Source organism: Myxine glutinosa, chromosome 4 (assembly GCF_964187855.1).
Source record: "Myxine glutinosa chromosome 4, kmMyxGlut1.1, whole genome shotgun sequence".
NCBI classification, from domain to species: domain Eukaryota; kingdom Metazoa; phylum Chordata; class Myxini; order Myxiniformes; family Myxinidae; genus Myxine; species Myxine glutinosa.
In genome coordinates, this window is record NC_136264.1 from 79,869,702 (window position 1) to 79,875,730 (window position 6,029).

General features: G+C 43.5%; 1 long non-coding RNA gene across 1 annotated transcript; it reads right to left on the bottom strand.

Moving 5' to 3' along the window:
- Positions 1 to 226: 226 nt before the first annotated feature.
- On the bottom strand, positions 227 to 1,374 carry LOC137426204 (uncharacterized). Its single transcript, XR_010984208.2, has 3 exons — positions 1,352 to 1,374; positions 930 to 974; positions 227 to 526 (listed from the first exon to the last, which is right to left on the bottom strand). It is a non-coding gene; the product is annotated as an uncharacterized LOC137426204 (long non-coding RNA).
- Positions 1,375 to 6,029: the final 4,655 nt, after the last annotated feature.

A 6,029-nucleotide genomic window follows, 5' to 3' on the forward strand; every position in this document is an offset into this window, starting at 1 on the left:
ACACGGGAAATTGCCGAGATATATTTTCACTTTGCACAAAAATAACATCAAGTAATCGAATCAATAGGAATGTCCTGTGCTTATAACATCGACGTTATAGGCACAGCTGCATCTAGGCATTGTGTAACATCGACGCGGGTTTTGTTTTAATTAAAACTTTTTGTACTTGTTTTGTAAACAGAAGACAATTCACTAAATCTGGATATAAAATGGTTGGACGGTTTGTCTCTCTTCTGCACCATTATGTACGTATTTGGTAATCAATATGAGTCTGTGTCGCATGTAACCTGTGTCGTTATCATATCGCTCCCTAGAGCAAGTGTCCAACGTATGGACGTACCCAAGTTTTTTGTCCAGAGGAGGGAGACGAGTTAAAAAACCACGAGTAGACAAAATACAACAACTCAACCGATGGTGAACGTGGGTGTTTTTTTTTGTTGTTGTTGTGGTTGTGGAGCTACACTCCACCACGGATGTATTGAGGTGCTGAAGCTGCGCTCCGCTGTGCTCCGGCAGCACTACACCCCTGCACATGGGAAGGAGGTGGTTAGACAAGGTGAGGGCTTGTGGAGTGGATGGTCATGTAGCTAAATGGATTGGAAACTGCCTCAGTGATAGGAAGCGTAGAGTGGCCGTGAGTGGGTACACGTATTGCTGGGAGGATATAAGTTGTGGGTACATCAGGGGTCAGTATGAGCACCATTATTATTCACAATTTACATCAACAATTTGGATTACTGGGTGGTGAGTAGAGTACCCAAATTTGTGGACGACGCAAAGCTTGGAGGTAAGGCAGATGGCAGAGAGGGTAACGACGAGATTCAGGAAAATCTTGTTATATTTAACAGATTTGGCAACAGATTGGCAGATACAGTTTAACCTAAACAAATGTACTGGGGATGAGCAAGAATGATGAAAATAGAGATTACATGATGCAAGGAGCAACCTTGGAGCATGTCACACAGGACAAGGATCTGGGGGTGGTAATAGGTATGGGGGTAAGCAGAGAGGACAATGCCAGGTAATGATAGGTAAACAAACAGGGTTTTAGGTAGTATGCATGGGGGGTTTAAATCAAAAGGTGGTTTTAACACTGTATAGGAATTTAGTGAGGCCCATCTTATCATATTGTGTACAGGTTTGGTCACCACATCACAGGAAGTACATCGTCACCATGGGGAGGCACAAGCAGGTGGGATTAATTGGGGTCATTAAAGATAGTGATATATTATATTTTAACATACTGACTACACATCACACAAACAAATTATTCATATTATATATTTGTGGTGCTTTGAAGCATTGAATGGCCATCTATTACGTATGCAAAATGTCAGGATTTTTGACTCACCCTGGAATGCCTGGGAATTTGAATGGCTCCCACTCCATGAATGCACCTTCCGTTCCCTTTCCTTACTCCAACCACCTCCCAAACTTCTTTCCCTTCATGCTTCCAAGTGACACCACCACCATTTTTCTCACATCATTATTGGTACTCTTCCTTCTCTCACTTTTAACATTCTCATTTTCAATCCCCCCTGCACCCACCATGTATTGTTGTGAATCTCAGGTGCCACACAACATCTGAAGTCCAGTTGACGAGTTATGGCCAGAGGTAGATCCTCATGACCTTTAGTCATGCTGAACCATGAGCAATGAACCGAGTAACTTACCCTTCCTGTGGTCAGATAATCAACTTTACTTTACACCATTCAACCTTTGAAACTATGGATGTGTACAGTGTACAAGTCAAATTAATACCAGCATTACAAAAATTAACCTATTTGTTATAAACTAGAGTAGAGACAAGAATTTACAAGCATTCCGCACACGGTGGTTACCTGATTCACATTTACAGGTACACCATGATTCCCATTAGCCATGCATACACCACTTATACTTTCCCCCCAACACAGCATGTAAATCCCTTGAGTCTTGGAATATTAGACACATTCTGTCCAGAGTGAAATTCTTACACATTCAACGTAGATGACATTGGACACAAATTCAGGGGAACCGATGCTACTGGCTGTGAGTTTGGTTGTTGTTGCTGTGAGTTTGGTTGTGGTTGCTGTGAGTTTGGTTGTTGTTGCTGTGAGTTTGGTTGTTGTTGCTGTGAGTTTGGTTGTTGTTGCTGTGAGTTTGGTTGTTGTTGCTATGAGTTTGGTTGATGTTGCTATGAGTTTGGTTGTTGTTGCGCTGAGTTTGGTTGTTGTTGCTATGAGTTTGGTTGTTGTTGCTGTGAGTTTGGTTGTTGTTGCTGTGAGTTTGGTAAAGTTGCTGCATCACTGTCTTTCCTCAGGGGAACCTATGCTACTGGCTGTGAGTTTGGTTGTTGTTGCTGTGAGTTTGGTTGTTGTTGCTGTGAGTTTGGTTGTTGTTGCTGTGAGTTTGGTTGTGGTTGCTGTGAGTTTGGTTGTTGTTGCTGTGAGTTTGGTTGTTGTTGCTGTGAGTTTGGTTGTTGTTGCTGTGAGTTTGGTTGTGGTTGCTGTGAGTTTGGTTGTTGTTGCTGTGAGTTTGGTTGTTGTTGCTGTGAGTTTGGTTGTTGTTGCTGTGAGCTTGGTTGTTGTTGCTGTGAGTTTGGTAAAGTTGCTACATCACTGTCTTTCCTCAGGGGAACCGATGCTACAGGCTGTGAGTTTGGTTGTTGTTGCTGTGAGTTTGGTTGTTGTTGCTATGAGTTTGGTTGTTGTTGCTGTGAGTTTGGTTGTTGTTGCTGTGAGTTTGGTTGTTGTTGCTGTGAGTTTGGTTGTTGTTGCTGTGAGTTGGGTTGTGGTTGCTGTGAGTTTGGTTGTTGTTGCTGTGAGTTTGGTTGTTGTTGCTGTGAGTTTGGTAAAGTTGCTTCATCACTGTCTTTCCTCAGGGGAACCTATGCTACTGGCTGTGAGTTTGGTTGTTGTTGCTGTGAGTTTGGTTGTTGTTGCTGTGAGTTTGGTAAAGTTGCTGCATCACTGTCTTTCCTCAGGGGAACCTATGCGACTGGCTGTGAGTTTGGTTGTTGTTGCTGTGAATTTGCTGCATCGCTGTCTTTCCTCATGGGAACCTATGCTACTGGCTGAGTTTGGTTGTTGTTGCTATGAGTTTGGCTGTTGTTGCTGTGAGTTTGGTTGTTGTTGCTGTGAGTTTGGTTGTTGTTGCTGTGAGTTTGGTTGTTGTTGCTGTGAGTTTGGTGAAGTTGCTGCATCACTGTCTTTCCTCAGGAGGACCTACGTGACTGGCTGGCTGTGAGTTTGGTTGTTGTTGCTGTGAGTTTGGTTGTTGTTGCTGTGAGTTTGGTTGTTGTTGCTGTGAGTTTGGTTGTTGTTGCTGTGAGTTTGATAAAGTTGCTACATCACTGTCTTTCCTCAGGGGAACCGATGCTACTGGCTGTGAGTTTGGTTGTTGTTGCTGTGAGTTTGGTTGTTGTTGCTGTGAGTTTGGTTGTGGTTGCTGTGAGTTTGGTTGTTGTTGCTGTGAGTTTGGTTGTTGTTGCTGTGAGTTTGGTTGTTGTTGCTGTGAGTTTAGTTGTTGTTGCTGTGAGTTTGGTTGTTGTTGCTATGAGTTTGGTTGATGTTGCTATGAGTTTGGTTGTTGTTGCGCTGAGTTTGGTTGTTGTTGCTATGAGTTTGGTTGTTGTTGCTGTGAGTTTGGTTGTTGTTGCTGTGAGTTTGGTTGTTGTTGCTGTGAGTTTGGTAAAGTTGCTGCATCACTGTCTTTCCTCAGGGGAACCTATGCTACTGGCTGTGAGTTTGGTTGTTGTTGCTGTGAGTTTGGTTGTTGTTGCTGTGAGTTTGGTTGTGGTTGCTGTGAGTTTGGTTGTTGTTGCTGTGAGTTTGGTTGTTGTTGCTGTGAGTTTGGTTGTTGTTGCTGTGAGTTTGGTTGTGGTTGCTGTGAGTTTGGTTGTTGTTGCTGTGAGTTTGGTTGTTGTTGCTGTGAGTTTGGTAAAGTTGCTGCATCACTGTCTTTCCTCAGGGGAACCGATGCTACTGGCTGTGAGTTTGGTTGTTGTTGCTGTGAGTTTGGTTGTTGTTGCTGTGAGTTTGGTTGTTGTTGCTGTGAGTTTGGTAAAGTTGCTACATCACTGTCTTTCCTCAGGGGAACCGATGCTACTGGCTGTGAGTTTGGTTGTTGTTGCTGTGAGTTTGGTTGTTGTTGCTATGAGTTTGGTTGTTGTTGCTGTGAGTTTGGTTGTTGTTGCTGTGAGTTTGGTTGTTGTTGCTGTGAGTTTGGTTGTTGTTGCTGTGAGTTTGGTTGTGGTTGCTGTGAGTTTGGTTGTTGTTGCTGTGAGTTTGGTTGTTGTTGCTGTGAGTTTGGTAAAGTTGCTTCATCACTGTCTTTCCTCAGGGGAACCTATCCTACTGGCTGTGAGTTTGGTTGTTGTTGCTGTGAGTTTGGTTGTTGTTGCTGTGAGTTTGGTTGTTGTTGCTGTGAGTTTGGTAAAGTTGCTGCATCACTGTCTTTCCTCAGGGGAACCTATGCGACTGGCTGTGAGTTTGGTTGTTGTTGCTGTGAATTTGCTGCATCGCTGTCTTTCCTCATGGGAACCTATGCTACTGGCTGTGTTTGGTTGTTGTTGCTATGAGTTTGGTTGTTGTTGCTGTGAGTTTGGTTGTTGTTGCTGTGAGTTTGGTTGTTGTTGCTGTGAGTTTGGTTGTTGTTGCTGTGAGTTTGATAAAGTTGCTACATCACTGTCTTTCCTCAGGGGAACCGATGCTACTGGCTGTGAGTTTGGTTGTTGTTGCTGTGAGTTTGGTTGTTGTTGCTGTGAGTTTGGTTGTGGTTGCTGTGAGTTTGGTTGTTGTTGCTGTGAGTTTGGTTGTTGTTGCTGTGAGTTTGGTTGTTGTTGCTGTGAGTTTGGTTGTTGTTGCTATGAGTTTGGTTGATGTTGCTATGAGTTTGGTTGTTGTTGCGCTGAGTTTGGTTGTTGTTGCTATGAGTTTGGTTGTTGTTGCTGTGAGTTTGGTTGTTGTTGCTATGAGTTTGGTTGATGTTGCTATGAGTTTGGTTGTTGTTGCGCTGAGTTTGGTTGTTGTTGCTATGAGTTTGGTTGTTGTTGCTGTGAGTTTGGTTGTTGTTGCTGTGAGTTTGGTTGTTGTTGCTGTGAGTTTGGTTGTTGTTGCTATGAGTTTGGTTGATGTTGCTATGAGTTTGGTTGTTGTTGCGCTGAGTTTGGTTGTTGTTGCTATGAGTTTGGTTGTTGTTGCTGTGAGTTTGGTTGTTGTTGCTGTGAGTTTGGTAAAGTTGCTGCATCACTGTCTTTCCTCAGGGGAACCTATGCTACTGGCTGTGAGTTTGGTTGTTGTTGCTGTGAGTTTGGTTGTTGTTGCTGTGAGTTTGGTTGTTGTTGCTGTGAGTTTGGTTGTGGTTGCTGTGAGTTTGGTTGTTGTTGCTGTGAGTTTGGTTGTTGTTGCTGTGAGTTTGGTTGTTGTTGCTGTGAGTTTGGTTGTGGTTGCTGTGAGTTTGGTTGTTGTTGCTGTGAGTTTGGTTGTTGTTGCTGTGAGTTTGGTTGTTGTTGCTGTGAGTTTGGTAAAGTTGCTGTATCACTGTCTTTCCTCAGGGGAACCGATGCTACTGGCTGTGAGTTTGGTTGATGTTGCTGTGAGTTTGGTTGTTGTTGCTGTGAGTTTGGTTGTTGTTGCTGTGAGTTTGGTTGTTGTTGCTGTGAGTTTGGTAAAGTTGCTACATCACTGTCTTTCCTCAGGGGAACCGATGCTACTGGCTGTGAGTTTGGTTGTTGTTGCTGTGAGTTTGGTTGTTGTTGCTATGAGTTTGGTTGTTGTTGCTGTGAGTTTGGTTGTTGTTGCTGTGAGTTTGGTTGTTGTTGCTGTGAGTTTGGTTGTTGTTGCTGTGAGTTTGGTTGTGGTTGCTGTGAGTTTGGTTGTTGTTGCTGTGAGTTTGGTTGTTGTTGCTGTGAGTTTGGTAAAGTTGCTTCATCACTGTCTTTCCTCAGGGGAACCTATGCTACTGGCTGTGAGTTTGGTTGTTGTTGCTGTGAGTTTGGTTGTTGTTGCTGTGAGTTTGGTTGTTGTTGCTGTGAGTTTGGTAAAGTT